Source organism: Polypterus senegalus, chromosome 2 (genome assembly GCF_016835505.1).
Source record: "Polypterus senegalus isolate Bchr_013 chromosome 2, ASM1683550v1, whole genome shotgun sequence".
NCBI classification, from domain to species: domain Eukaryota; kingdom Metazoa; phylum Chordata; class Cladistia; order Polypteriformes; family Polypteridae; genus Polypterus; species Polypterus senegalus.
This window is the reverse complement of record NC_053155.1, coordinates 80,783-102,910: the sequence shown is the minus strand read 5'-3', so window position 1 is coordinate 102,910 and position 22,128 is coordinate 80,783. Positions and strand designations below refer to the sequence as shown.

The window sequence follows — 22,128 nt, the reverse complement described above, 5'->3', positions numbered from 1 at the left end:
GGCGGGGTGCACGGTGGCGTGACTGTAGTGCTGCTCCCTTGCATTTTAGGGTTCTCGGGTCTACGTTCAGTGTAGAGAAGTTTATGGTAGGTGTGACGAGGCTCCAAAAAACTGGATACTGTATTTGAATGGGTATCGCACAGGTTTAACTGAAATATTGTGTAGATGTTCGGTTCGTGATCTGGAGGTCGGAGATGCGAACGCAGAATTCAATGGATGTTTTTCTGAGCAGGCTTTCTTTATTGCATGTTTGCTGTGTCTCTCTTACGTACTAAACCCCCAGTTCCTAGCCTTTGTCTTTCTCCATATAAACAATCACCACACGATAAGCGTCTTTGTGAAATTAAAACTAGTTATAAACCTAGACCTCAGTTTTCAGAACTTTTAAAACAATTTTTGTTATACATGTTTAATTATGCCATCAATTCAGAGGTCTAAGCTTATAATTAGATTTAATTTCACAAATACGTTTATCGATTGGTTTTATGTGCAGAAAGAAAAAGGATAGGAACTGGGGGTTTAGTACATCAGATAGAGACACGAGTCTAAAAGTAAGAAAAAAGTTGGTTCAATTGAAAAAGCGTTTTCTAAAGCTGAACGCTCGGAGGTTGAGCGTTATGCTAGGCTGTTCAATACTGCTTCTTTAGAAGAGTTTGACCCACGACCAGCTGTGGAATTCTGGCTGTCACCTGGCAACAGGCACATCACTCATAAAAAACCTGAAAAGTCATCAGCATCCACTTCTGCAGGACCATCAGTCCAGGAACCATGCAGTTCAGCTCAAGCAGAAATGAACAGCATTCAGCCCATGCTGTGTGAGATGGTAAAGATTCTTTGGGGAGAAGATGCTGCAAGACAAAAGCTGAAGAACATGGCAGAAAATGAATCAGGACAGTGTTCTGCTATGTAACTGTAATATGTGAAACAGAACTAGTGTAGCTATAATGAAGGCATTGTTTATTAGTGAGTTAAAATGATACGGGAATCTTTTTTATATAATGTTCTAGAGCAAGGTGGCAAAATACTACTCCCTGAAAGAACTTTTTTCAGTTTTAAAATGGAAGGCAGTTTTGGTATCAATAAAAGAGATTAGAAAAAATAAACTATTTTTCACTTTTGTTATTTGTTTATGGGCAAGTGAATTTAACTGGCGGACAAGTGGATTTTCTAAGTTTACTTGTCCGTGGACAAGTAGAAACAAATTTGATTTCCACACCCCTGGATATAGTATTTATTAAAGGTCATTTTGCTTGACTTCTCACGCTAAACAACTCTAAGCAACTGACACGCAGGTAAACAGACTTGAGCTGAGAAAACTGTGCAACGTTTGAGGATGCGATAGCAGGATGCTTGCTGCGTATCCACACATTTACAGGACAAAAGACGCTGATGGAGAGGTGAGAAGTGATTTAAGGTGGGATGGATCTACTGGTTTTTTCGTAGGTTCTGGTAATTCTAGTGTTAAACATAGCACTGTCATAGGATGCCACCTTTCCCACAAATCAGTACATGACTATGAGTGTTATTAGGGTGAAGTAGAAACACTGAGGAGCAACAACAGCTCATCCACAAAGTGGTGGATGAGATAAACTCACAGAGAAGGGGCCACGGAGTGCTGAGGCACATAAAATGGCCAATCCTCTGTGGCATCACTCAGTTCCAAACTGCCTCTGGAAGCCACATCAGCACAAGGATTATGCATCTGCAACTTTAGAAAACAGATCTCCATCGCAAAGCCTAAGATCATTATGGACAATGCCAAGGGTCAGCTGTAGTGGTGTGAAGCACGCTGCCTGCCACTGGACTCTGGAGCAGTAGAATCGCACTTCATTATCTGGCAGTCTGATAGACCAGCCTAGGGTTTGGTGGATGGCAGGAGAATGCTACCACCTGGACTGCACAGAGCCTACTGTAAAGTGTGGTGTATGAGGGACGATGATAGGGCTTTTACTTGGCCCATTGGTTCCAACGCAGGGACCTGTTAACACTACAGTTTCTAGTCTGTGGAAGGCTCTCTTAGGTTACAGCATGGTTGTGCCCCACATGGCCATCCAGGTCTTCTCATTCAACATCAGTACCTGACCTCACAAACGCACAAAAACTCCTGCAGACACACTCCACAATCTGGTGGAAAGAAGATTGGAGGCTGCTATGGAGAGACCAACTCCATTTTAATGCCTATTCAAATGGCCCAGAAACGACCTCCAAGTGGTCCTGTCCGTGATCCTGCCAGGACTCCAGACTGTGACTAAAATGGTAGCAAACGCGACCAAAAACAGCCATTGGTGATTATCATTTCTGCTTAATTTACGAATGTGGTGAATGAAATCACTGAAACTTTAATTCCTGTGCATTGATGCCAAAGGCCTGTTTTGTTGTTGTTGAGCAGATGAGGTGTTAACATATGTGTCAGCACGGGGTCCCGAGATATCTGTGAGCTGCACAAAGGCTGGTTTATACACATCACTTCTCCAGGCTGGGTACAAGGGACTCATGGAGACATGGAGACACTATAAATATGTCTAAGTACAAAGCGTGGCGGACGGGATGGCCAGGTATTCCAAATGGTGAATTTCAACTAGAGGCTGGTTATGCTTGTGCCAGAATAAAGCACAAAGGGCTGAACAGGACGCAACTGGTCATCAAAACATCAGGAATGCTAGCAAAACATTTCAAGATATCTGTGCCCTGTGGAATTCAGTACTCCCTTCTGATTTGGTGCAGGCACACCAAGGCATGACCGTCACCGATCTCCTCCTTTTTATGTATCTCTACGTGCCATTTCTCTTTTTATTTAACACATGCTCTGGGCAAAATGCCAGCCTATTCATCAGTAAACATGCACGCGCAGTCGCCTGCCCGCTGTTTTCTGATACACAGCAATGCGATGAAATCTGTGTTTAAAGTTGCAGGTGCATTACAAGTTATTGTCATTTTACTGGGCTGCTCTGTGACTGACAGCGGACAGTAAGCTTTGCTTCAGTTGTTTTAGAGTGCGCACTATATGTTCAGTTACTAATAAATTCTTTAGTCGGAGCTCATCAACAAAGAAACATTGAAAAGAAGATTCTTAAAAAATAAATAAATAACAGTTAAAATAAATGTGCTAATCCACTTTCACGCCATCCATGGTGCCATGCTTGCAAGGGAAAGGCTTTGTTGTGTAACTCAAATGTAACCTCTGGCATCACTGATTAAAAGCAAGTTTAAGTTCTATAAACAACAAAAAGTCCCTGGCCTGTCATGATCACTCCTTTAAATTGTGGGAGGATCTCATATTTCAAAATGGGAACAAATGTTACTGCTAACGCTGTGCACCACTATGTTTTAGGTACTTTGAGACGAGCCTAGGCCAGATATGACCAACATGTTCATTTTTTTATTTCAAAAGTACAAGTTAGTATTGTTAATACCTCCGATTCGGTTCAGTTATAGCTTTTTTTATTGTTTTTCTTTTTAAACATTTTTTGATGCGTCTGTGTCAGATTTAAAAGGGAAACAATGATTAAACATTACTTGTTTTTCAATACACTCTTTAGTGTAGGTTTAAAATGTCGTATTAGCTGCTGCTTACCGGCCACTGAAACTGTCTGGCCCAGCTAAATGTCTAGGTGTGAAAATCGGGCCCAACTAAATTTGGAATTGAATAGCCCTGGCCTATGGCTTAGGGATAAGTTAGAAGAATGAAAGCCTTTCAGCTGAGCACTGGCAATCTAGACCATTATTTAAAAAGACTGAAAATGATCCTGAATCTGTAGAGGAATCAATTAATGTATATAATAAATTAGTATGAGGAACTTCCCCGTATCATGATGCTGGCGCCACCATGCTTCACTGTGTACTGTGGCTTGAATTCAGTGTTTGGCATTCGTCTGACAAACTGTCTTAGGTCCATAGGCCCAAAAAGAACAAACTTGCTTTCATCAGTCCTCAAAATGTTGTGCCATTGGGACTCTGAGGGGACTTCTTGCCGATAATGTGGCTTCACACAGGCGTCTTCTGATTGTAACTCAGGTACTCACAGGTAACTTTAGACCTTCTTTGATCTTCCTGGAGCTGACTATTGACTGAGTCTTTGCCATTTTGGCTATTCTTTGATCGTTTCGAATGGTAGTTTTTCATTTACTTCCATTTCTTTCAGATTCTGGTTGCCATTTTAAAGTATTTGTGATTATTTTATCTGAGCGGCCTAACATCTTCTGCATTTCTTTATATGTTTTCCCCTCTCCAATGAACTCTTTAATCAAAGTACGTTATTCTTCCGAACAGTGTCTGGAATGACCCATTTTCCTCCGATTTTCAGAGAGAAATGCACCATAAGCAGCCTGTACAACATTTGCTGCCTTCCTTCCATTAATAAGGGCCGTGATGGACACCTGTATTTTCACAAGTTGTCTACAAGGTGTCTCTATGGATGTTGTTTCTTCTCACATTGCAAAGACACTGATAGTAAGTTAATGGGTTCATCTCATCTGGAACATTACGGTGAATGTGTAGCTCTACTCTTTCACAGCCCTGGCTTTAGTTTCTGTTCTTCTCATTCACCTACAGTAGTTCTGCCCCAGTGGCGTCTGTGTCTCTGTAATCACTTATTACGTGTTTGATAAATGTCTGATTGATGTGGCATATTTACGCAGACCTTCAAAAGGAGCATTTCATTATTTAATCCTGTGGTTAAAACACACACTCCAACATATTACTGTACTTTAGCTTACTAAACACACTCCTGCTGTATGAATTCTTAACAGGTGATCAGTGAAGAGCAAAGGGTTAAATTGTACAAAGTAAAAGAACATGCAGCTCTTTAATGAGAACAGACCCTAGGAGTACTGCAGGAAGATGGGCCCAGGTAATCCGAAGAAGAGAGTGCCTTCCCCAAAGAGTCTCTGGCATATGGACACCCACATGAACTTCCTAAGGTCACGTCATTCGTGGGCTGTTGCACAGTACAGTTGATGGTCTTTACAATTTAATTTACCAGCCTTTTACAGGACCAAATGGGATCTTATCAGGGTAAGATGGTTTATTGTAATCTCATTCAACTGAGAAAAGAAACAGAATGTCAAATCAACATAACGATTAGTATTGTCTGATCCATCCATTATCCAACTTGCTATATCCTAACTACAGGGTCACGGGCGTCTACTGGAGCCAATCCCAGCCAACACAGGGCGCAAGGCAGGAAACAAACCCCAGGCAGGACGCCAGCCGTCCGCAGGGCGCACACTCACCAAGCACACACTAAGGACAATTTAGAATCGCCAATGCACCTAACCTGCATTTCTTTGGACTGTGGGAGGAAACCGGAGAACTTTTTGTATTTAAATTGAGCATTGGATAACAAATAAAAATAATGATAACTATACCACCTTATCATACATTTACATGGAACCTGAAGTGCTTTCCAGAGATTAATCAACATAAAGATACACCATAGTTACTTGATTATTATTATTAATTAATATTCTGATGATTTCTAATGAATGGTAAGTTATCAAATAGAAAATCAATTTGGAATTATTAAACAAAATGTAAGTACTAAAGTGTAAAACAAACTTTCACAGAAACAGGTTCTTATTGTTTTCTAATTAAGAGCCTTACACATAAAGATGGAAAGAGGACAACCAGATCTAATTTACACACACACATATATATATTGTTGTGGTGTGACACTGTGTATATAAGTTGATACAAATTTTGTATGTCTTTATTTGTAACTTAATATTAGTGTTTCATTGGTGAGAAACCCCCTTTAAAGACTGAGTCATTGTAATTTTATGAAGGTCCCTAAATCCAGTTTGGCAAGCAATTCTCTGCAGGACCCGCTCAATCAACCCCCACAGGAAAGCCAGACTACTCAGCTGTTAGCTCAACAAATGGCTTTGGGGGCAGGTGTGAAAGGTATTGTGTGCCCCACTGGTCTGAAGTATGGCTGTTTGGCACTGGTTTGAATGAGAGGCCATTCTGTAGCAGGACGTCCTATTGGTGTAAGGATTTGGACAAAGAATGTATACATTTGGTTGCTTTACCCGTCCCTCTCTCATACACCATCACCATGAAGAAACATTTCACTGTCAAACCACTGCCATGAGGAGCACAACTCGGTAGCCATATAGAGACAGGCATGTGGCCTGTTCTGAAGAAAGCGGACCACAAATGAGGACATTTTAAGTAACTAACAAGTCTGTGTGCCACCTGAAACTAAACATCACCACTTATCAGGTTGTATGGTGGCCAATAATTAAATGTACTTTGCTTACTGTTATTATTTATTATTTATGAATATTATCAATAATACATTGTTTAAATTGTAACTTAACTCCTGCTTGTCTTTTACTACACCTTATTGCCTGAGGTTATAGATGTAGATGGGAAGGTGGGGAAAAGTTATAAAGTACAATATCTGATAATCAGTGGGAAGTCTAAGGGATTTGAGGCATTTAGACAAAGGCTACACAATAAAGAATACAAAAGGGGAAAGTAGAGTAATATACGGCTCCACCAAGACAAAACACACATACATAAATGATGGGCAGCACATTAAGCAAATTTTTATGTTGTTAAATGTAGTGAAAACATACAAAAGCAAATCAAACACTCCATAGCAGGTTTGGTTGAGCGAAGACAAAGATGGAGTTCTTGATTTCCAAATGTATTATAGTTGACCAGCTGACACAGAGGAGAGGAAAAAAAAAACTCCTAAGACTAGACTAGTGAAGTTGGAGAAAAATAAACACCCGGAGGGCCACGGTCAGAAGGCAGGAAATCAAAGTGTTAAGTCTGATGGTAAACAGTTCCTGCATCGTACAAGTCAGAATGACCTCGGCCAGCCGGTCGCCCACTGTCCACTGGGTGGCCGCAGTTTTAGAATGAAGTATGGCTTATCACCTTGAGTAAGATCAGATCACGGAGGAGAAAACACTTAAGTAGCACTGCTTATGAATATCCTGCATGTAGCCATATTAGTGGACAGTCAGAGTCTCTCAGAGGAGGGGACGCTGGCACACACATGCTGCGGCCGCTCCTCCCTATTAACAACACATTTCGCAAAATTCGCCTTAATCCCGCACTTTTTTATGCTTGTTTTATTTTCTTTATTGTACGTGTAGTTCGTGGATGCAGCTGACTCGAATTGTATGGATTTGGATTCATTTTTATGATTTTATGGACTTTACCTTGACTGGGAACAACTGAATCTGTGGATCACTGGACGAGACCTACAAACATTTCTTTGTACCTGGCGATCTCAGAGCCTGGCATGATCTGTCTCTTTGATTACAGTTGCAATGCTGGTCTGCTCTCGATTCATTTTATTGTGCTTTATAACTAAGAACTGATCTGATGTTCGTACCCACCTGGCTTGTGGCTCCGGGTGATCACAACTGTAATACGCAGCGTTACTTGTTTGCGGCTGTATGTTGGAACCTCCAAATCCTGCTACCTCCTCCTGCTATGCTTTCTGCTGTTTTGCTATCGCTGCTCATCTGCGGCACCGCACCCCGCCTGTCTCACTGGCTGTGCTGCTTTTCCACTGCTGTCAGATAAGTATTGTCCAGTATCATACTAAAATACTCTCATGACAAACTCCTTTATATTAAACAGTTTCTCCAGAGCAAATGATCTGACTGGAATATCCTAAAAGACACTGGTATTTTTGGTGCCCAAAATATGTACATTGCGGGTCAGGTCACGAATGAAAAGATCACAGGCAGCATTTGCTCAGGAATACGCCGTCCTACTCATGGGCCCTGGAAATAGAAGTGTCAGTGTGCCAAATTTACAGTCTGTGCAAAAAGAAGCCTCATTAGCTAATATTGCATTGTTTAATTCGAAATCTCTTAATGGCAAAGCATTGGTGCTGTCAGAATTCATCACCGACACCAAACTTGATATGCTGTGCTTAACGGAGACTTGGCAAAAACCAAATGAATTTACGTCTCTCACCGAGGCGACACAACCTGATTTCACTTTCCTCACAGAGCCTCGTAGCTCAAGACAAGGCGGAGGAGTCGCAGTAATTGTCAGAGTGGAGTTAATCATCAAAAGAATCCTAATTGACTGTCCACTGTCTTTCAAGTGCCTGGCTCTTAAACTAATAACAGAATCCGGTCCCGTCTCACTCATTGTTCTTTATCGTCCTCCAGAATACAACGCATCCTTCTTATCTGATCTGACTGAACTTTTAACCCACTTAAGTTCCTTTTCCCAGAGAGTCATCCTTCTTGGTGATTTCAACATCCATATTGACATTATACTACATCTTAACTGAGAAATGACTTCCTATCCTTACTGGACTGTTTTGACCTGACAACATGATTTTCCCACCCACTCTGGTGGTCATATACTGGACCTGATCTGCACTTCTGGACTATCCGTTACCAACACTCACAGCACTGATTTGGGACTCTCTGACCATAAAGCAGTACTTTTCACTTCTCATTAACTCTCCATCCTCTTACCTGTAAACGACAAATTTCTTACAGAAACCATAAAAATATCTGTCCCTCTGTTCTTTCTGGATCCACTTCTGATCTTTTACTGTCTTCAACTGTTCCGTCAACACTAGATAGTCTTGTTGTCCACTATAACTCAGCCCTGCATTCAGCATTAGATAAAACAGCTCCTTTAAAACATAAGGAGATTTCCTTTAAACGTTCAGCTCAGAATTCCGATCTATGAAAGCAGCTGGCCGACGCCTTGAGAGAATGTCACGCAAGACTGGCCTCACCGGGCACATCCAGGCTTTCTCTGACCATCAAAGGACTTACAGAGAAGCACTAACTGCTGCCAAGAACACCCACTATGGCAGAATAATAGAAAGTTGCCACGATAACCACCCAAGGGTTCTGTTCTCTGTAGTTAATAAACTATTCGAACCCGCATCTGGCCCAACTACCTCTTCTAATGAAGTCTGTGAGGATTTCCTCCACTTTTTCCATAACAAAATTAAAGATCTAAATAATTCAACTAACTTAAATACATCATCTGTTTATATCTCTCCCTGTTTTTTCACTCCATCCAGCTCCTTCTCTTAAGTTCTCACCAGTCACATCTGCGTTTGTTAATAACCTGCTTTGTAAGATGAGGCCGACTACTTCTATACTGGACCCCATCCCCAGCACACTACTTAAATCCTGCCTTCATGCCATAATCCCGACTATTACAACAATAATAAACTCATCCCTTGACACTGGCTCTGTGCCGCTCACTTTTAAAATCGCTTCTGTGACCCCATTGTTAAAGTCTGGTCTTGATGCTGACAATCTTAACAATTTTCAACCTATTTCCCACCTACCTTTCCTGTCAAAAGTTCCTGAGTGTGTTGTCACCAACTACTCCTAATAATTTGATGGAACCCTTTCAGTCGGGTGTCAGGGTGCAGCACAGCTGTGAAACTGCTCTGTTACGGGTAACCAATGATTTGCTTATGGCAGCAGACTCTGGACAAACCAGCATATTAATTCTGTTAGACCTCAGTGCAGCATTTGACACTCGGGTCAGACATGACATCCTACTGTCCAGAATGGAGAACATGCTGGGTATCTCTGGCACTGCCCTCCAGTGGTTCAAGTCCTATCTGACTGATAGGCAAGAGTTTGTTAGTCTTGGTGACAGCAGATCCAGCTCAGCACCAGTCACACAAGGAGCTCCTCAGGGCTCTGTCCTCGGCCCTCTTCTCTTCTGTATTTATATGCTTCCCCTTGGCCATATTATTCGTAGCTATGGACTGGGTTATCGTTTTTATGCAGATGACACTCAACTCTATTTCAATGTTAAAAGTTCAGCTTCTGCTCTTAAGTCAATCTTTCTTTTTGTTAAAACTTGATTGCTTTGTATGGATTGCAATAAAATTAATAATAACAAAAAAGTTCAGCTTCATCAGAGCTTTCTCAGCTCACAACCTGCCTTAGTGAAATTAAAACCTGGATGGAGCAGAACTCTTCAAAAATAAATTGTAAGAAGACTGAACTCCTGCAAATTGGGACTAAAGTGCAACTTAATAAAATGAGCACCTTCCCAGTCCATCTTGGCGGTGATCTCATCAGACCTGCCTCTACTGTGAAGAATCTTGGTGTCATTTTTGATTCCTTCCTCTCTTATTCTGCTCACATAAATCACATTAAGAAACTTTCTTACTTTCACCTCCATAACATATCCCGTGTTCGCTCCTTCCTCTTCTTTTCTAATGCAGAGAAACTCGTCCCTGCTTTTATCACATCCCGCATAGATTATTGTAACTCGCTGCTGGCAGGTGCCCCTACTAATCTTCTATCACAGCTCCAGCTTATTCAAAACTCAGCTGCAAGAGTCCTGACTCGGACCAGCAGCAGCGAGCACATCACACCATCCTGCTCCGTCTTCACTGCTCCCCGTGTCTCAAATCAAATATAAAATCCTACTAATAACCTACAAAGCCTTAAATAACCTTGCGCCAAACTACATCAGTGACCGTCTCCATCACTATGTGCCTGCCTACCCACTAAGGTCCTCTGATTCTGTGCTCCCCACTAATCTACACTCAATGGGTGACAGCAGGGTCTTCAGCTGCATAGCGAGTGCCCAGACTCTGGAATGACCTACCGAAATTAATCAGGTCAGCTGACTCCATGAATTCTTTAAAAACTCATCTGTTCAGGAAGGCGTTTAGCTTTACTTGACTTTATTACCTTCTCTCAGTTTGCCTCTCTGTCAAGATGTCATGTAACCTGTGTGTGTGTGTGTGTGTGTGTGTGTGTGTGCTGGACCACCAGTTATGTTGTCTGTTAGGCTTTTCTCTGAATTCACTGTCTTAATCTTCTTTATTTATTTATCTGGTTTAGTACAATGCTATATACTGTATACCCTGCCGTTCTCCCTTCAACTCTGTGAAGTGCCTTGAGCATGGGAAAGGCGCTGTATAAATAAAATGTATTATTATTATTACACAACCAAAGGCTTTGGAACGATGTATTCTCACATGTATTCTCTACCCTTTTCCAAGGAGTTCTATGAAATGCAGGATCTTCGTATTCTGAACTTAGACAATAATGTGTACACAGAGCATGTCTTCATTTTGTGTGCCATAATGAAATCAAGAAACAACGTGAATAATTAATTATTTCAAAATGCTTGGCATATGCATTGAACAGAAGGACACCAAAGCCCAGAACAGATCTGGTTCAATGGACTTGTCATCACAAACTCTGCTCAATCAGGTTTTAATTTTGAACATTAGAAAATTTACAAAGAATTGGGGATGGGATGGGGAGTGGCAGCTTTAATTTCTTCTGATATGATCGATGAAGAGGAGTTGTCCAAAACATTAAAAGTAACTAATCAGCAGACTGAAATGCTTTCTGCAGAATTTCAGCATGGTGAGGGATTACAACAACAACAACATTTATTTCTATAGCACATTTTCATACAAAAAGTAGCTCAAAGTGCTTTACATAATGAAGAAAAGAAAAATAAAAGACAAAATAAAAAATTAAAATAAGACATTAGTTAACATAGAAAAGGAGTAAGGTCCGATGGCCAGGGTGGACAGAAAAAACAGAAAAAACTCCAGGCGGCTGGAGAAAAAAAAAATAATTCCGGGCCACGGGACCACCCAGTCAGCTCTGGGCATTCTACCTGTCATAAAAGGATACCTACAGGATAACTATTCTCGATTTGTGAGTTGCGCTGTCGAGTTTTACATTTTAATGCAGACAGCACTACAGTCATCAGCTGAGCACAATCATGCATGATTTTTTGTTTGTCATTCTTAATACTCACAATACTTATGAAAGTGTCCTTTACAGAATTTGGATTGACATGTGCATGTTTTAAGGTGGAATTGTTCAGATGCTGTAGAGAGTTTAATAATAATTGGAAAAACAATAAATGTTCAAAGTGTACTTTAACTCTCTCAAGCACAGCATACAGGAAAAAGAATTAAGAGTCGGGTCAAACATCATTTCATTTTTAGTTATGATATTAATGGAAGAACCTAAAAGATAAATTACATTTCTTATTTTGTTTTGTAAGGTTCACATTGTGCTGGCAGTAAATATAGTACAGTAGCTTTTTACTAATGCTTAGTAAACATTCTCTTTCCTTCTCCACATCTTTAATACATTTGTTTATGCCTTATATTTCCTGATGCTGTAAAATATTACCTTAAAATGCACAGACACAAGACCACATAAATAAAAATCAACTTTACTTCCAGTTTCAAAATTGCAAAAGAAAACGTCTGATGTTTGGGAACAGTAGACAGTAGGGCAGAACTGAGTGTTTGAGTCATAGAAAAGGTAAAATCAAGGAAAAGTATACATTGAAAATTAAAATCAGTTCAGCCAACAATTTAAAAAGACAAACAAATTTTGAGTTAAAATGACAGATAATGTAATGGAGGGGACTTGAGGATTTCCACAGTGAACTGTGCAGAAGGACATGTTACTTTAGATCGATTTTTAGTCCTACTAAATACTAGACAAAAACACATTAATCTGACCAGAATTAATTTAAAATGAATCTATTAAAATCTCACAAAAACTATGGTCTATTCAAAGTACATATGTCAACATAGATTGTAAAAAAGAAGGAGCGCCACAGGAAAAGAGCCCTGAACTAAGGGTGACCCACAGGGTGACGTGGGTGTCAGCGGGTAGGACAGCCAGCAGCTTAGCCAACAGAGTCCAGGTCTGCTCCTACAACACAACTGATCTTCATGACTGACTTACTCACTCACTCGTTTGGCAAGTGCTATTTTAATGTACACTCGGTGCCTCAAATGTATGCAGCATATGCAGACTTATTCCACTCAGGCCAAATGACCTCAGCCACCTTCAGAAATAAAGTTTTGTATATTGCTCCAGTGTTTGCCGCCCATTATTGATTTTTGGGTACTAATGCACCCATTTCTTGGATGAAGGAATATGCCCATCCTGTGGTATACCACCATCTCCTCTGTTTTGCTATCATTAAGCTCACTCCCCACTAAAAGACGTCATCCACCAGGCCTCTGTGTCCGGTCTCCTGTAGAGCCCGTGATGGCAGACCCGTACAAGAATCTCAGCAGATGGCCTCAGAATATTACTATATGATAAGCTGAAAGGTAGCTGGGAGTTCTTTGAAGAGTCCCTGTGTCACCCACCAAACAAGTAACCTTGAACCCGGTTATGTAGCATCCAATTGTGGTCCACTTGTTAAGTTATCAGAAATCCAAGACACAAGGGGACCATCCATCTTCACTGACCTTACCTTCTGACACTGTGTTTTTAAAGGCACCACTTAAGTCAAAAACTTGCGCCCAATATGTCTGAATGCCCGATCCAAATAAGAGAAGGACCTGAATAAGAGATCACTAATGATGTTGTCCTCACAAATGTGCATCTGATAGGCAAAGTGCTTTGGATGGGTTGCTGTTTTCATTACATGTCTGAGGTTGGTAACGTCAAGTGTTTACGTAGTTTCATGATGTGAAATGTTAAGGCTGCACATCTGCCATCATTCAGTTTACTGTGTTTCATTTTAAACTGATTAATAAAACTCTGGTAGTAATGAAAGGAAATTATGACAATAAGTGATGTGGACACTGGAAAGGAGCAGGCCTAAAAGTAGACTACCTGAAACACCTGAAAAGACAAAAATCATTTCTACATGTAAGCATATGGGGGCCATTGTGAACCTTTTACCTGAGGAGACAGGCAAGGCCCTTCCTTGCACACCCTGCAGTTTAAGGGTCCAAAAAGCCACCAAAGACTTTTCTAGTCTGGAGCACCTGGAGCTAACCGCAGCTGTCCATGACGCCGTGATGGAATCTAAAACCACTTTACAACCAAAAGCTTACGGAGTCTGGAGGAAGGCTGAAATTACAGGATGTTACGCAGAGGATCAAAACTGGCAGAGGCAATGCATTTAAATGTGTTATTTGGTCAAACCACTAGGAGAACTGAACTATGAACACATAGAAACCAAACTTGAATTGGATGTCAGTCTTTAACAGGCCGGGCCCACATACACACACACACACACACACAAGGCCAGCTCAGAGTCACCAATCGAGATGATGTGCTGCTATCAGGCCGCAGTACTAACTGTAATACCAGCATCATGTTGGGCACAGTGGTCAGCTGTCACATACCAATTTATTTGGATTTAAAATAATATTACTAAGCAACAAATATTAACAACTACTAATCCTATTCTACCTAAAACCTCACATTATTTCTGTACAAATGATGTATCACTGCCACTCTGAAGCAGATATAGTATCTATGAGGGTAATGCAAACAGCAAAAGCGATACACATTTGACTTCCTCCATTATGAAACAACACTGTAAAAATGACAACTGCAGTTAAACAAACAACATAACAATTGAAATATGTCATTTTAGCATGAGTGTAACAAATAGACAGGGAAAACTGGACATTCTTATTTGAAATTCTTACAAAAATGTGCCTGAGACTTTCAAAAGCCGGTTATCATTTCTATAAATCGAAGCAGAGGCACTTAGTAGGTTAACGGCACACTGGGCACCGTCACAGGCTCTGCGGCATTTCAGTAGTGGCACTTTCAGAGGGACTGAAAATAAGAAAAACACAAAGGATGAGCAACAGTCTACCTGCTACTCCATCTCTACTCAAACATTTGTGTTCTGCAGACCACCAGTGGAGTTCAAGCAGGATGACCGCAGTAATGGAACAAGCACCTCAGCACACCGGGCAACTCTTAGCCTTTATCAGTACGTTCTGAGATGACTTGACAGAAAGATTTTGTTTCTTCCACTTTTAATAAATATTCCAGATCTTTTCTGGTAACTTTGTGGCAATAACAACAGAAACACAACTTCAAATAGGATTTTAAAATGTAAAAGATTAGTTATCATAACGGCAAGTACAACACACTGTAGAAATAACTTTCTGGAGACTGACACCTCATTGACGTGGAATTCACTGCTTCCTCCAATCCACTCACATTATAGTGCGTCTGTGCTCTAAGATATTCATTACAACATCGAGTGAGAAGTCAGCTGAGTGACGCCTTTCATTGGCTAACTGAGCAGATTACAATATGTCAGCTTTTGAGGCAACTCGGGCCCCTTCTTCATCCATTACAGCTCGCTTGACAAAGGGGCCGGAGTTGTGAGAATTGTGACACGCACCATTGGAATTATGGAATTTACCGACGCCTAAGGAGATAACAACTGAAAATAAAAAGTAAACTCCAAAATTAAGTGCAATGCTTTTTGGCTTTAATAGAAAATGCTTTGGTAAATCCTTGTATTTATACATTTTCATTCCAGATTAATAAGGCATTAAATGCTGCAATGAATATGGGTGCCATAATTGTGCCAGGATTTCTGAGCCTACAGCTATTCAAGGTTGCTTTATTTAGTGAAGTTTAGACAAGAAAACATGACATCTGACAAGGCAGGCTGAGGTAAGGCAGAGTTACACAAAACGGTTACAGGACACACATCACACCTTCACGATTTTCTTCCTCATTGAAAAGTTGTCTGGCACAAAGAAGAAAGGAATTTCACGAGCGATTTGTGTGTTTTTTTCAAAGTGACGATCCTTCCTCATTTACTGAAGTTCACTTCTACATGTAATGGAAGTCTGTTATCAGTTGACATGATTTCCAGTTTCTTTAGCGTTGTCCTCCGACACTCACTGGCCAGGTCATCTACGCCAGTGCCAGTAACTTTAACTGCATGCTTAGTAATCTGCTGGAGTTTGTCAGACCACTAAACCAGGCAATGAAGCTGAAAGTGATAACAGACGGGATCAGACTGTGACAAAAGGACAACATGAGGTCTTGTCTACTTTAAATAGTTTGAGTTTGTATTTCTATTCCAGTTAAGATTGTTATCTACGTTAGTTCCCAAGTATTTATATTCGCGGGGGGCCTGAGTTGCCTTGAAAGCTTGCATATTGTAATCTTTTTTTTAGTTAGCCAATAAGAGGTGTCATTTCACTTGACTTGACACTACAATCATAATGGCTAACACGGTACAACCCCCTCGTATTACGCCCTCCCCTGAACAGCAATGGGTGAACATGCAGATGTCGGCCTCTTGAAATCAAGTAACATTGTTTCTTTGGTCTTTTTGCCATTCAGTGCCAGTTTACCATCCAGTCTACTTGATTTAAACATGGCGTTCATGCCCCCCAGATATGCCTTCTATGAGCCTGGTGTCATCTGCATACTTGGTAATGGAGCCGTGCTCATTGTTCTGTCGCGGGTCACTTGTGCACACACTAAACAGTAATGGTGAGAAGACACACCACTGTGGACTTCCTGCGTTTTAATGAATGACTTTAGAAAAAGTGTTCTTAGTAGTAGGGTGTTGTAGCGCGTTAGCCATTATGGCTGCCATGACAAGTCCAGCAGAATGACATCTTTCACTTTCTAATGAAAAAGATTACAATATGCAAGCTTTCAAGGCAGCTCAGGATGTCTTGCCTGAAGAAGGGGCCTGCACTGCCTTAAAAGCCTGCATATTGTAACTTTCTTCAATAGCCACCATAAAAAGCCTCACACTGTTCCCAGTCCATCTGAACTGGTGTGGTGCTGAGGTGACACCTGTTGCATGGCTGCACGCGGGTCCTAATCTGGGATCTGGAGTTGGTTTGTCATGTGGTGGGTACAGCCATGCTCTGTGTCAGCGCCCGCTCCTAACCTCTCTCTCTCAATTAAGAGGAGCCATTCTGCTTGACCTCTCAATGAAAAGCCCCTTGTACTTTGACTGTCTGTGAGCGATTTCAAAGAAAGTCCTGAATCCATAATGTGACAAATGGGTTTACACTCCTACTGTTCAGTGTCCCAGTCAGTACACGAGGCTGGATGGTATTGAACGCTGAAGAAAAATCTGATCGAGAAAGGTGGAGATCTGATGTACGATAATAAGCTGAGCATCTTCATCACGTCTGTGTGCACGGTAAGCAAATTGGTGGTTACTTGGAAAGACTTTAAAATGTTTGTCATCAAATGTTCAGAGCATTTCATTGGAACGGAGGTGAGTGGCACTGGTCTGTAGTCATTCAGACAGCTTGGCCTGGAAACCTTAGAAAGTGGCATCATGATTAAATGTCTCCACAGCTATTAAAAAGCCAAACTGGAGAGAGCTGCTTCAAGCAGGATAATAAGAGCCGAGCCGAGCCGAGATGCCGCCTGGCCCCACCGCCCTGCTTGGTTTAACCTGCCACAAGCTCTTCTCCGCCTCAGTTAAACTGAACCCCATCACAGCACAATTCCTGGTGGGTGTTCTCCCAGGACAGAGGGCTTTGCTTTAAACTCTCAAGTCTGTCTTTTCCCTAAAGGTCAGCTTTTAAATTTTCCTTTATCAGAAAGAAAATGGAAGGATTAAAACATACAACTTGTTTTTGGTGGAACGCCAAAAGGTTTTAACTTGAACTGACTCAGCTGTGGAATGGCCAATAGGGGAGGCCGCTTGATGGCCGAGGCCTCGGGGACTCTGAACAAATCGGAATCGTATTATGGGATATTATCTACGGTTAAGTTCTGCTCTGTACGTGTAATGTTACTATTGTAGAGTCGGATTGCCTGGAGGATGACTTGACTTCTGTTCAGTGCAATGTATTCTATTTATCCCACTTTTCTTGACATCCACTGCATGCCCAACGTACCTGGAAAGGGTCTCTCTCTGAATTAACTTTCCCAAGATTTTTCCTTAAAAAAAACCTTTTTAGGGAAAAAATGGGAGTTTTTCTTTGTCTTCTTAGAGGGTCAAGGCTGGGGGCTATCAATAAACCGGGCCTGTTAAAGCCCACTGCAGCCCCCCTTGTGTAAATTGTACTGTATTTTAAATAAAGAATTGTTTTGCATTCTGATCTGCACTCCAAGAATAACTTCTTTGAAAATGGAGGAAAGGTTTTTTCCACAACAGCAGCAGGTGTGAGGATGCAGACACACAAGCATCTCTTCTTTAGTCAGTATGTGCTCAGCTTAATGTCAAAGCTCGTCTCTAATAACACGCATTTCACGTTTCATATTACCTTTGACGTTCCCATTACTTTCACAGGGTCCATTACTTGACGTCTCCAGTCGTGCCAGTTGATGGTCTTTATCGACTTCTCGTGATGCTAAAATAAAACCAACATTAAGAACGTGTTAGAGGGTGTGAGCAAACACAAAGGTCACCAAATAACTCTGCCCACCAGCAAGGCAGTGCGCACACATGAAGAAACAGGAAAATGTGTGAGTGATAATAGACAGAACTTGACGTCAGGAGGCTAATAGTTGTTTAAAAGGCTCCCTTACGATTGGATTCAAAATGTTTTCTGTCCCAAATAACCTGCAAGAAACGAAACAAACAAACAAACAAATAGTACTAACTGACGAAGGCCAGCACTTTCTAAACTTTGTTAGCTAAGGACAAGCCAGGAAATTCATGTGTAATATTTCAGTGGACCAAACAAGTCAGAAAACTTGGATATGAATAATAAAACCATTGTAACTTATGAGTGACAGGCACCGCAGCATCCTGGTGGCCCGATTGTAACGAGTGATGACGTTTCAAAGAAGGTGCAGCACTGCGAGTTCTAAACAATTTAATGGACTTGCGAGCTGCACAGAATGTCATTGTCAGACAATATAAAGAATTTATAAAAACAGAAAATCCTTCCATTTCTTTTGCAGATTGGTGCCTAACGGTGCAGCGTCAGAGCCAATGTCAATAGTTCATCATCATCATCATCGGCCAATGTGAAGCTGACAGTAAGCTTGACGCCTGTGGTAATTCACTTGTGTTTTATGTGATATGCGTCCTCAACTTGATGCTTTATTAATATATTTTAGTTAAAGCATTTCACGCCGCACTGTTTTTCTGCTTTCTATTTTTAACGTGTTACCCTACTGCTCTTGAGATTGTGCTACTGAGTTCAGCACTGCATGTTCAGTTCATCAACTTGTATTCAGTGATTTCTGAAACATTAAGACAGATTATTACAGCCAGGAGAAAAAATAATACGATCGCCCAAAGATTTACACCTGGAAATTCATCTCGTGGACACTTGTACTCATGACTTCTGAAAGTGTGTGCAAAGCTAACAAAGTGCAGGCTGATGAACGCCAATGGACATGTGCAGACTAGAAAATGCTTAACAATAAGCCAGTTAAGGATTTACATGGCCAGTGACATCCTAAGTGGTCATGAGGGAGAGTTGAGGTGTAAGAGGTCAGTAAGATAAGACGGGGCAAACAAAGTTTTAAACTCAATCCTGTAGTGAACAGGAAGCCAGTGAAGAGACGCTAAGACTGCTGCGATGCGATTCTCTTCTTGTGTGCCGGTTAGGTGCTTGGCTGTGAAATTCTGGATTAGCTGAAGATGAGCAAGTGATGACCGATTAACTTCAGTGTGTAGGTCATAGTGAGCCGCAATAATCGGGTTACTCACAGAGAAATCTACCTCTGTTAAACGGGTTTCCAGAGGCCAGTAATCTCTGCATAATATTTCTGTAAATAACCGGGTTATTAAGGCTCATGCAAATGTACCTTGTATCTGTTCTGATGACGTCATTTGACATGTCTGGCAGTGGTCAAAGTGCGGGTTCACAAGATCATACATACATCGACATAGCAATTATTCCTTATCCCTTTACACTGAATAAAAACCCACCTTTCACAACGTCACTGTAATGAACTGGCCGGTGGATGTCCAGGCTAAACGAGGACTTCTCTGGGAAACACCGCGTGCTGACCGACTTTAGCGCTCTGTGGTCTGTACTACCGATATGTGCAGAACTCTCAGCCATGAACTCTCCACTCTTTTCTGTGTTTTCTAATCTGCTTTTTCTGTTCTTTGCATCATCTTCCCCCCACTGCTGCACTCTACCAGACACATGTGAACAATAAAGTATGGCGGTCTGCTGCTCCACTATACGATAATTACCTTTCAACCCTCTCAGACATACTCAGGAAAGCCCTTGGTATTAACACCCTTTGACCACTCTCTATAGATAACGTGTTTGCATCTAATGAACAAACTTTCCAACAATACAGTTTTTCTAAATTAGCTTTGTTAAAATGAGCTGACCTAATTTCCCAGAACTTACACCCATCTCTATTGTACAGACAATACTTCTCAGGTAGCATCTCAACAAAATATAAAAACCATCTCCAAGAATTCTCCATTCAAAGATCCTAGGGTACGGTGGGCAAAGGACCTTTAAATTAACATCTCAGCTCCATATATGCAAAGCACTCACTAAGTCAAATTTAAGCCTTCCATCGATCACACTTCTCATTTGAAACTGCCCAAAAAGTACCAAGAGAAAGATCCAATTTGAGAACGCTGCCCTCTTGAACCCAGAATCATCAGGCCATACATTCTGGGAATGTGTCAAGTTGATAACATTGACATCTGAAATATTGAGACAGTGCTGATGGCAGACTTTACAGAGTTTGTGCAGCAGACTGCCGAACAGCTCACCCAGCTGCAAGTAGCCTCCTAACAGAACAAGCTAGCCAAGGCTGAAGCTCGGACTGACGCGCATCTGAACAGCCGTGAGTCGAGGTAATTCTTGGCAGCAAGAACCAATCAGATCGTTTTCGCTACCGAGAATTGAAAGCTCGGGCCAATCGCAGCCCGCATCGTCAACTGAGAATTGTCCACTCACAACCCGTTTCAGCTACCAAGAATTGGCGAATGATGCCTCGGTTGGCTACCAATAATTGGAAAGGGCGGGCCAGCCTCTCGTCAATTAATGTAATCCGGCAAAAGTCGGCATACACAGGCTTTGCAATCTGCATTTATTTTTGAACTTTCTAAAAATGTTATTCACGAGCCTCGGTTTGTTAGGATAAATAAGTAAAAAATATATATTTAAATTTTGTCAAAGTTTCATAAAAGTATTGATTATTGTTGTTTTACCACCCATATTGTTTGTAATCTGGTAGTCTAAATGGATTATGAACAGATTTATATATTTACATTCATGTACACATTTTTTAAAATTATTTTTGAAACATTCTCGGTGCAGTTTATTAGTTATTAAATACGTGTGCAAAATGTGTAAAGATATCATAATGTATAAATATAATAAATTGCTGAATTGCATAATCATAGTTTTATTTTACAAAATGATCTTCAAAAAGTAATAATAATATGAAGTGCTGTATAATTATAAAAATAAAATCATTGAAAGTGAAAACTGTTTTTTCTTGACTTCATCTTTGCCAATTGAATTTTTCATCCCACTGTTTGGTGAGTTCATTTTTAAATCAAAAGACAGATAAACGTGTGTGTGTGTGTGTGTGTATCTACCATATTTACGTGTGTACCATGCGCACATTTTTCCCCAAAAATTAGCATTAGAAAATCAGGTGTGCGTCATACATGAGGAAATGTAATTCTGTCATGTTTACTTCTTCTGCTTGGGCTCCCTCGCCTGCTCACCTGCACGCGCACTCTCTCTCTAAACGCTTCCTATACAATCACAACGTGCGTCGTACACGGGGCAAAACGATTTTTGCGATTTTCTTTGTACAAATTAGGGTGCACGTCTTACACAAGGGCGCGTGGTACATGAGTAAATACGGTACGCCCTACAGAAGACCCCAGGATAGCCCTTCTGGTATATAAACACCAATAATTACTGCAGTAAAAATATAATATATATCAAAACAAATAACTGGTATGTTGTATGATTTATTTTTACTTTTCACTAATTTCACAAATTGTTCTCATCAATGCTAAAATAGAATAGTAATAATTATATTCTATCTTAACAGTGACATTATAAAACTGACCTACACCTTTAATACTCGGATCATCCTGATCATACTCTACAACAGGGAGGTCAGACTAGTTGGTCTTAATTCGTGACCAGTTTTTGCTGTTAATGAACTTCTTTTCCTTTCGTTTTAATTTAAACTTGACTCAGGCCCCTTAGTGGTTAGCAACCAAACAATAATGAGACACAAAACGTGCCGCCACGTGACCAGCTCACCTGTGCCCATCACACAATATCTGGAAATAAAGAAATGTGAACGTCTTCAGTACGGTTGATCTCTCAGGTCGATGTTCCTACTAAAAACAGAAAATCAACAGTTTTGCAAATGTCTGCTGTGGCTGAATGAGAGCAGCAACAGGCCGTGGAATTAAACAACGGGTTGAATTAACAGCAAAAATTAG

The 22,128-nt window shown here is 40.9% G+C and overlaps 1 long non-coding RNA gene across 1 annotated transcript in view; it reads right to left on the bottom strand.

Moving 5' to 3' along the window:
- LOC120521063 overlaps positions 1–22,128 on the bottom strand; it is a 96,883-nt gene that overhangs the window by 9,881 nt on the left and 64,874 nt on the right. The window contains exon 3 of the long non-coding RNA XR_005631979.1: positions 17,990–18,076. This is a non-coding gene — a long non-coding RNA (uncharacterized LOC120521063). The remainder of the gene's footprint in view (positions 1–17,989; positions 18,077–22,128) is intronic.